Source organism: Podarcis liolepis, assembly GCF_965112155.1.
Source record: "Podarcis liolepis genome assembly, chromosome: 13".
NCBI classification, from domain to species: Eukaryota; Metazoa; Chordata; class Lepidosauria; order Squamata; family Lacertidae; genus Podarcis; species Podarcis liolepis.
Genome location: NC_139573.1, coordinates 11,671,248 through 11,681,924, shown reverse-complemented (window position 1 = coordinate 11,681,924; position 10,677 = coordinate 11,671,248).

The following is a 10,677-nucleotide window of genomic DNA, read 5'->3' as shown; positions in this document are numbered from 1 at the left end:
CTGTTTCTCTTCTCCTGCATCCAAAGAAATGCCCCCCAAGAGGCCCTGAACCTCTCCTGAGGAGGAGGTGATGGGGTACAGAGAGAAGAGATGAAAAGGAACACAAACATTTGAGAAGCTGTCTTATAATGAGTCCATGAGTCTATCCAGCAGGGCTGTGCTGCAGATTTGACCATGCCCCAAGCCATATTGTCCCTATTTTGGGTGAACGTCTATCAGGTTCATGTTAGACAGCCATAAAATTTCAGAAGACTGGATCTGGATACATTGTCTTCACTATATGCCTAACTGCACTAGCAAAGAGGCTGAGCCATTTCAAAAATTTCGCGCAAGTAAATGAAGGAAGCCAGGCAATAAAGATACTTTATGTTTAGGTAAGGATGAAGAAGAAGGTAAGAATCCAGTAGTAACGGCCAAAGATTGCTTGCCCACTGCCACTCTCAAGATTCAGTTTCCAGCTTGTGTCATCATACCTCAAGGAAGCCAAGAAATGACTCTATGTTCATTACCAACCCAACCATTCCCCTACATGTATTGATTATTTTAAGAAATGAATGGAAAGTGACAATTTCATGGTAACAGTAATTCTATTAAATCATGGGTCATGTTTTGTGTGATTCATTTTGACGAGTCTACATTTATATATGTATTCATTTATGATGTTCATTATATGTGGAAGCAGAACATTTAAAAGTGCTCCAAACCGAAAATCATATGGGCATTCCACTAGAAATTCCAGGCACAAAAAGACACCTCTAACCAATTTTAGAATTCCCAGTATAAACCTGGATTTCTACATTTCTGGAATCTCTTAACTCAATCGACAAAAGACTGTACAGGGAGCCAGGAGGTGACTCACCTTGCCATATGTAGAGACTGCTCCAGATTCAGAGGTCTCTAATACCTAACATACCCCTAGTAGATCAATATCATCCTTGCGATGGAGCCTTATTCTACACCCCACTCTTATTTGCACCAGGGGTCATCAATCTGTGGCCCTCCAGATGTTGCTGAATTGCAGCTCCCACCAGCTTGCAACAGACCACTGCTATCAAGGATGATGGAAGCTGTAGACCAAAAACATCGGGACGGCATAACAGTGCCTATCAGTGCCTTACACTGGGGTGCCTTGAATGATGGTCAGGGGTACCACGGACAACACTGGCCTCTGTTCCTCTTTCCTTCCCTCCCTCTTCTCATGCCCTCTTGTGACTCGGTCTCCCAAAGGCTTCCACAGCCTTAGCTACATGCTCTCCAGATGAATGGTGTCTCTGGGTGCTTCCCAGCAGTGGGGAAGTGTTAGGAGGCACCCCTGTTTTGGGATAAGGGGGCAGCTCAGAAACCAGGGTCAGCAGCATCAGCTTCCTGGAGGACTCCCAAGGAGAGGGCAGAGGAGAGGAGGCTGAGGGAAAACACCACAAGGGTGGGTGTTTAAAAAAAAGGTGGGAGGCTGCCAGCTCTGCAGGCAACGGGTAACATAGCTGGGGTCCTGAGCCTCACAGGGGTACCACAGAAAGAATGTAGTTGGAGAAGTGACCCATGGACTCAAAAGCCTCTGTCTGTAAGGCTGCCAAAAAAGCCCTTCCATTTGTGGTTCAACATGTAAGCAGAAAAAGGCAGGGCTTGAGAGTAATCAACTTTATAGCTCAGTAACCAAGGAGACATCACATGGCACTTCCATCAGCTAAGCAGGTCAGTTGCAGAAAGTAAATTCCTGCCCCTTTCATCCCCTATTCATACCCCCATTCTTAATTGTTCCAGCCTTTTCTCAACTCTTTGTTCTAGCACTGAGAATGGGGAAGGGGAAGGAGATGAATCAGTTCTGTATGGCAGAGCAGAAGACACCCCCTATCCTTCTCTATCACCTCCATGGCTACCTCAAGCCTCTCCCTTTCCTGTTCAGTCTCTACTGGTGATTCCTCTCTGTCCCACCTGTCTGAACCTGTTCAAAGTCTCCTTCCCCCTCAGGTGCCTCCTGGGCCATCGGCTGCCACTACTCTCCTCATCCAGCCAGGCCATGACACTCTCTTAGATGTTCCCAAGCATGTCACTCTGCTTCAAACGGTATATACATGTTCTTTCAAAAGTAGCTGGACTGGGTCCAGGGTCTCTATATCCTGATATGGTTTGGACCATTTCCATCATTGTTTCCAAGATCTAGCAACTGGAATCAATATTACATATGTCAGAGAGTGTCAGGGCCAATAGCAGTAGGAAATTAGACAAATGGGGAAAGGATGCAGTTGGTTCACCTATAAACACATTTTGAAAGAGAAGTTTTTAGGTGAAATATGGATGCCTGTCTACAGGTAGTGTGCTTTTCTTTTTCTTGGGTTACTTTTAGTTCTGGATGTCCTGCAATAGCAAGAGGATAGGACAAGAAGACCTTGGAGGTTTCTTCCTAACTTTTTTTTCTGCGATGTGACAAATATGTTTACTTTGGCTGTTCTCCTACTGGTGATGCAACACATTGCAAGTCCAACAACATTGCAAAAGTAATTATCTTCTCTATAATTATTAAAATTATGGTAATCAATTCAGCTGGAAAACCTCCAGAAGGCTGAATGGGAAATAAGAAAAAATAATTAAATCTGAAATGATTAAAAGCACCCCGGTGTTCCATAGAGAGCTACGGTAAGCTAAGGAGAGGTGAGGCCAGCTTTTGCTTTTCATTGTATTGGTTAGATGTCATATCATAGCATTCAATGACTTTTTTGTGGCAGTGTTGAAGTTAATGAGCAGGTGGATACCTGCCCCTTTAAGTACAGAATTGGCAGAGTCAGTGGTCACAAAATACATCCTATTCAAGTTAGGCTGATGATAGTAACAATATAGTAGACAGGTAAAGGAGATTCCATGTGTAGAAGGATAGTTGTGTTGAGGATGTTGTTGTTGCTGCTGCTTCTCCTGCTGCTTCCCAATATGGTGCCCAAAGTGACCACTGTCGTTTGCAGCAGAAATAATCCTGTGCATATTCCACATGAATGGTATGAACAAGGTGACCTTATCATCGGTGGGATAATGTCTCATATCTATTACCTATTGCCCAGCATCTCCTTCCATGAACACCCATCTCGGGCCTTTATTAACAGCCCAATGTAAGTAAAGGGCTCTTAAGATCATTTCATTTATTCTTTCTACAATTATATCTGACTATAAAGCACTTGGTTTGCTTTGAAACCCAATGAAAGATTAAAGCCAATAATAAGATTTTATAAGACTATTTTATAACCTGCTTCAAGATACATGTTATCTCTCTATCCTCCAATGAAGCAAAGATCACTCGCTAGACCTCAGTAGTCACGAGGGTGATGTTTAAGATCTGCGAACAGTGAGCACACATTGGACACAGAGCCATTGGAGTGTTTTCTCCTAACCTGGTAAGCAAGGCACTTGGCTTTGGGAAGGAGTCATGCGCTCTGACGAGGTCCTGGAGTCCTCCTGCTTCCTTCCCAATGCCTAGTTAGCACTTCCCCAGCTTTGGGAACCCAAGCGAGCCTTGTGTCTCCTTCCTTAAGCCTGGCACAGCTTTACCCACCTTTAGGAAGGGCCAAGTGGGAGCAAGATTTTGGCCTTGCCCAAGGTACCATAGTTCCAAAGTCTGCACTGCCTGTCAATCCCATATAGCTATATCTAAATTTCTTTATTTTCATTTGTTTGTTTTGCTAGGGACAACAACTGACAAAAGGGGTTTAGTAATGATGTCAATAACGGTGCATATTGCTAGTGATAAAAAGCGGCATGGTTGAAAAAACAAGTGAAGATCACTTCTCAATCTATGTGTTCAGAAAAGTAAAAAAAAAAATCTGTTTCGGATTTAAGAGAGATCCAGACATTAGCTCTAAAGGCAGAAAACAATTTCTATATTTCCAACACAATTTAATTGACGCAGTTGTATCCCTCAGATCTAGGTGTTGTGCACTGTTTAATTGCCCATAAAATAATAAGGCACTTTATTTGCAGAGTGACGACCAAAGACTACCAACATCTCCTTGCCTTGGTGTTTGCTGTTGATGAGATCAATGAGAATCCCAAGATCTTGCCCAATGTCACTCTTGGATTCCACATCTATGATAGCTATTCTGATTCAAAGATGGCCTACCGAACCACTCTGGATCTGCTCTTTAAATCACATCACTTTGTCCCCAACTACAAATGTGGCTTTCAGAAAAATGTAGTAGGAGTCATTGGGGGACTTAGCTCTGACACTTCTTCATCCATGGCAGATATCTTAGGTCTTTACAAGATTCCACAGGTAGAATATGGGTATTGAAAAATTGTTATTTCATATTATAATTCACTCTTTTCTCCTTCCAATAGGAATCTGTTGATACATCAATATGAAGTGGTAAAATGGAGAAGGGAAATGGGTTGCCATATATGGATATATTTTGGGGGGTATAATATTAGTACCCAACAATGTACATGAAATGATCCAGGTTCAATAGAATGTCTGTACAGTATATTTAATGGAAAATTGTTTGAATATTCCAGTTTGATAAATGGGGCATCTTGATCAGTTCACATCACATCATTCCTAAAAGCAATGCCCTAGCTGCATGAGAGGTATACCAGTCCCAATTCATAGTGATGAAGCTTGCTTTTTAAAAAAAGGTAAAGGTAGAGGACCCCTGACAGTTAAGTCCAGTCACAGATGACTCTGGGGTTGCGGCGCTCATCTCGCTTTACAGGCCGAGGGAGCCGGCGTTTGTCCACAGACAGTTTTTCCGGGTCATGTGGCCACCATGACTAAGCCGCTTCTGGCAAAACCAGAGCAGTGCACGGAAACACTGTTTACCTTCCTGCTGGAGCAGTACCTATTTATCTACTTGCACTTTTTGGCGTGCTTGCAAACTGCTGGGTTGGCAGGAGCTGGGACCAAACACCTGGAGCTCACCCCGTCGCAGGGATTCGAACCACCGGCCTTCTGATCGGCAAGCCCAAGAGGCTCAGTGGTTTAGACCACAGTGCCACCCACGTCCCCCTGAAGCTGGCTTACAAAGCCATAAATAACTTGAGACAACAATGTCTCTCACCCTAGGAATCATAAGATCCACTCCCTGTGTACGTATGATGATGTTTAGTACTGTCCATTTTCAGAAGCTAATCAAAAACAAATTTCTTGTTATCTTTCTGGCATTTGGGGATGGATGTATTCTAATCAATATGGTGTTGTTCTGCTGCATTACTTGACTTCATATTAGTTGCCTTAATTTTTGCTGATATTTTACTTTTATAGGGTATGGTTTACTGTGGTCAAAAGAAATAAAATGTACAATATGCAGGATACGTACAGGATTTCCAGGAGATCCTCCCACAAGAGTTCTTAGTAGAAATGCCATCAACCTCTCTCTACTAGTGTTTTAAAGATTATAGACAAAAAGATCCAGATCAATAGCTTGTATTTCTCCTGGTCCACTTTAGAGTATTGTTGAAGACAGTGCAAGGATAAAGGCTCTCCTGTTCCTGGAGAGAATCTGTGTGTACAAGTATGCAGCTGTGATGACTCCCATAATAATAGGAATTAATATCTACAAAATTAAATGAGAAATATTGTTTGTTTGGTTCTTGAGAAATATATTTTCTATGTAAATGGGGGTTCGCCATGGCAAAGATTAGTAAATATGGGATATACAGGATTTATACTCAGATAAATGTGTGTGTTTTGAATTTTTGTTTTCACATGGAAAGGTTTGACACTTTCCTTTTCAGATTTCATATGGTTCATTTGAACCAGCCACAAATGATCAAATCAAACGTGGTTTCTTCTACCGCATGGTCCCCAATGAAGATCTTCAGTACAAGGGAATTATCCAGTTACTTCTGCATTTTGGATGGAAATGGGTCGGGCTCATCACTACAAATAATGAAGCTGGAGAACATTTCTTGCAGACCATTGAACCAATGCTTTTCCAGAATGGAATCTGTTCAGAATTCACAGATAAAAATGAAGAACTTCCACATTTCACTGGTAACATACTGGATATGCTGGATGACACAGGGATTTTGACCCCGGCTTTCATATCAAGCAAAGCAAATGTGGTTGTTATATATGGAGAATCTGTTTTGTGGGTAACTATTGCTATAGAGGCAAGGAATATCATTCAGCTGCTATTGCCTCCATCTAAGAGGAAGCAACATGTAGGAAAAGTATGGATTACAACTGCCCAAATTGATTTCTCATTAGCTTTTTTAAAAAAACCTATTGAAATAAATATACAAATATGCCATGGTACGTTCTCCTTTGCCATTCACTCCAAGGACATTCAAGACTTCTCAGACTTTCTGAGGAATGTAAAGCCTTCCTGGGCAGATGCGGATGGTTTTACCAACGATCTCTGGGAACAAGCATTCATGTGTTCACTTTCAAATGCCACTGGGTCAGCAGACATATGTACTGGAGAGGAGATGCTGGAGAGCCTTGCTGCACCATATTTTGAAATGAGCATGACCGGTCACAGCTACAGTATCTATAATGCTGTCTATGCTCTGGCACACGCCTTACATATTAGGTACTCCTCTGAAACCATCAGCAAAAGGACAAAGGGTGGAGACAGACTCTCTTCTCAGAGTGTAGAGCCTTGGCAGGTAACTTATAAAGTGTTCACCTTGCAAAGTATTCAGTGTTGTGTGCTATACTGATATATAATGTGAGTTGGCATTCATCTATAAGTAAATAACTGAAAGTAATATATACATGAAAGATTAACCTTAAATTATTTTATTTATTACACTAAACAGACTTTAGATTACACAGACTTTCATAAGTGACAGAATAGCAGCAACTACTTGAAAGGTTAATAATTGTTCTAAAAATACGCTGCTACTTAAACATTTAGAACTGGCACTGTTCCAGTATCTCAACTGGCATTTAATTAGACCAGTGGTTCCTAATTAGCTAATTAGTGAGGATCCACTATTTTTCAAAAGCTAAACCATGGAACCCCTGCTTTTGAAAATTTTGAGAACTGTAAGGTAGCAAAGCAATTTTAAGAAGAAAATGTGGGGTAGCCCCAAATAAGTAGTGGATTTTTAGTCTACTAAAAAACAGACCATAAAATTTGTGATTTTACCATGCAAAAATGACAAAGATTTAGTTGGAGCAGAGACCAATTCAATTTTATTAAAGCATAGTACAAATGAACAAATTTTGACATTTCTAGCAGCTTCGAAACCTTTATCCATATATCTATCATCTATCATCTATCTATCTATATCTATCTATCTATCTATCATCTATCTATCTATCTATCTATATCATCTATCTATCTATCATCTATCTAAGTAGGAAAGAGGCAGAGAGCCTTCTTTGTAGTGACGCCTTCCCTGGGTAACACCTGCCCTTCAGAGGTCAAGGAGATAAAGAACTACAAAACTTTTACTCCCTCCCACTCCCACAAGGAGCACTAAGAAAATGGGTCTGACCCCCTCATTGAACAATTTGTGGGTGCATGGGCATATGCCTATCCGCATATAAGACAAGCATCGTCTTATACATGGAAGAATACGCTACCTTCTGTTTAAATACCTTTTAGCTTTCCAAACCATTTTACAGATTTTAAATGACAGTACCCCACCCTACTTATGCTCGTCTACAATGGTAATAAAAAAAGATTGCTTGAAGTGGATAACTCTTGTAGAAAAATAACTTAAATCCTTCTGGGATTTAAGACTATTACAACATTTTCTAGGCCTTCTGATTCTCTTTCCACCTAGGTCCACTCATTGCTGCAAAGGATCTCATTCAACAACAGTGCTGGGGATGAAATCACATTCAATGAACATGGAGAAATAGCAGCTGGCTTTGATATTGCAAACCTGGTCACTTTCCCAAATAATTCCTATGTCAGGGTCAAAGTCGGAAAGCTGGATCCTCAGGCCCCTCCTGGCAAAGAACTCATCATTAATGGGAACGGAATCCAATGGCACAGACTCTTCACTCAGGTAAGGAAATCACTGTGGGGGGAGGTGCTGCCCAGCTGCTGCTGCCACTAGTAATAATGCTGCTACTAATAATTTTATTAACAACAAATGAACCACGTAATCAAAAACAGCAATATGCACAGAAGCATAGGCGCCGACTCCATGGGGCTTGAGGGGGCCCAAGCACCCTCAAAAAATCGTTTGGGGGGGCTCCGCCCCCCAATAATCTCCGGCGCCCCTCCAGCAGAGCGCCATCGCCGCCCCTCCCCCAGCCCAAAATGCACAGGGTCGGGCTGCATGCCTCCTGCCCTCCCTCCCGAGCAAAAGCTCCACCTTCGGAGCTGATTAATAGGAGCAGCACGCTCTCCCCTATTCGCTCACGAGGAGGCGGCGCCACTTTATTTGCATATTCATGAGCTTATTTATTATTCATGAGCTTTCCCGGGGGCCCCCCCCAATATTTTTTATAAGTCCGCGTCCCTGCACAGAAGACATGTCACACCAAGAAGGACCAATGGCTATCAGACAGTGTTATCCAACATGCTTGTTGGTCCAAGGCGGTTTTCCAGTTAGTAGCATTAGACAGATTGCTAACATTGTAATCTTCTGGTGCCTCTTGTAACTCTAGTGTCGAGTTGGAATGCTAGAAGCCGGGATGTACGTAATTGTGTGTCAGGTTGGCTCCTGCCACAGGCCCAGGCCCAGGGGTAGCCCCCCAAACCATGCCTTGCTCGGAGTGGTTCCTAGCCCGACTGCTCATCCATATACTCCATCGGCTGTGGACAAGGCATGTAGGCTCCTCTCAAAGCCTCATGTTTCTAATTTATTCAATCCAAGGCTTGTCAGCACTAGTTGCCTACAAAATCATATATATATATTTAAAAAGGTCATTGGAAAAATGTTGGAAATGTGTCTTTTTGAAAAAGTCGCAACTTATTTTATGTCCACATTTTATTGTCGTTCCCTGCTTTTTATGAAGTTGGTTTTCTAAAACCAGTCCACCACAACCCCAATACATTTTCCATCAGTGTACCTACATTTTCTGTGCACCATTTTCGCTGCCTCTCTTTTTTCCCGTGGTATAAGTGATAGGGCTGTCCAAATAGGAGCAAAACCACAGTAATTCACTACCTCCAAATCCCAACTCCTTGAAGCTCACTTAGGGGACATCAAGTGAAATTACAGCAGCAAAGAGCAGGAGGCTGTAGTACTATAAAAAGAAATAACCAGTAGTGTATTAGATCAAATTATCTGATGGTTGTAGCAATGGTCAATCTAGATATGAACATTGTAATCTTCTTGTGTTTGTATGATGCTTAGAACTAAAACGTTTCTCTCCCACTGTGTATGTGTTGCTTTGGCACATAGAAAACCTATAGTTAACATTTCTGGCCCTCCTACTTACTGGTAGATCACCTGATGTTACATGAATCCCCTAAAATATTGTCTTAATATTAACCTCTTCGTGTCTCTTTGGATAGGTGCCACCCCTTTCCTTATGTAATGCCAATTGCCTTCCCGGTTATGAGAAGAAAAAGAAGGAGGGGAAGAAGTTCTGTTGTTATGATTGTGATCCATGTCCTCATGGGATGTTCTCAAATGAGAAGGGTGAGAGATGCCATATCACCATATACAAGCTATTATAGTAAATTCTGAGCAAATTGGCAATGAGGTTTGCTCTGTATGGTCTCAGTTAATATTGTTTATTAACAATACAGTGGTACCTTGGGTTACATACGCTTCAGGTTACATACGCTTCAGGTTAGAGACTCCGCTAACCCAGAAATAGTACCTTGGGTTAAGAACTTTGCTTCAGGATGAGAACAGAAATTGTGCTCCAGCGGCGTGGCAGCAGCAGCAGGTCCCATTAGCTAAAGTGGTGCTTCAGGTTAAGAACAGTTTCAGGTTTCTAAACATTAAAGGTAAAGGTAAAGGGACCCCTGACTATTAGGTCCAGTCGTGGCCAACTCTGGGGTTGCGGCACTCATCTCACTTTATTGGCCGAGGGAGCCGGCGTACAGCTTCAGGGTCATGTGTCCAGCATGACTAAGCCGCTTCTGGCGAACCAGAGCAGCACACAGAAACGTCGTTTACCTTCCCGCTGGAGTGGTACCTATTTATCTACTTGCACTTTGACACGCTTTCGAACTGCTAGGTTGGCAGGAGCAGGGACCGAGCAAGGGGAGCTCACCCCATCGCAGGGATTCGAACTGCCGACGTTCTGATTGGCAAGTCCTAAGCTCTGTGGTTTAACCCACAGTGCCACCCGCGTCCCATTCTAAACATTACTGCATACAATATTCTCTAATTTTTTTAAAAAATATATTTTTATTAAAGTTTTCTTGGTTTACAAAGGTATGTGCAATGTCTCTTTTTTCAAGTTACATCTTCTATAGGTCAGTTCATTTGTTGAGACATTAGGGTTACATTAGGAAGAGAAAAGGGGGAAGAAGTGGAGGGGGCCATGCTGCATGGGGGTGGGGTCGGGAGGTGATATTTCTATTTTGCTTAATGTATGTGTGGGGTTTTGTGTCAGTGTAGATTGTGCAGGTGCTCTTTGCTATTTGCATGTGTTCCTTTGGTGGTGAGAGAGATTGGGGTTGGCCTAGGGTGCAGTTGCTTGTTTGTGGTTGGTTGTGGTGAACTTTGTTTTTGTGTGTGAGTGGGAGTAGGTGGGTGTTTTGGATCAGGTTAGCCATATTGATTCATATGCTGTTGGTGGATTCTTGTCATTGTCTTGTCGGGCTGTGTATG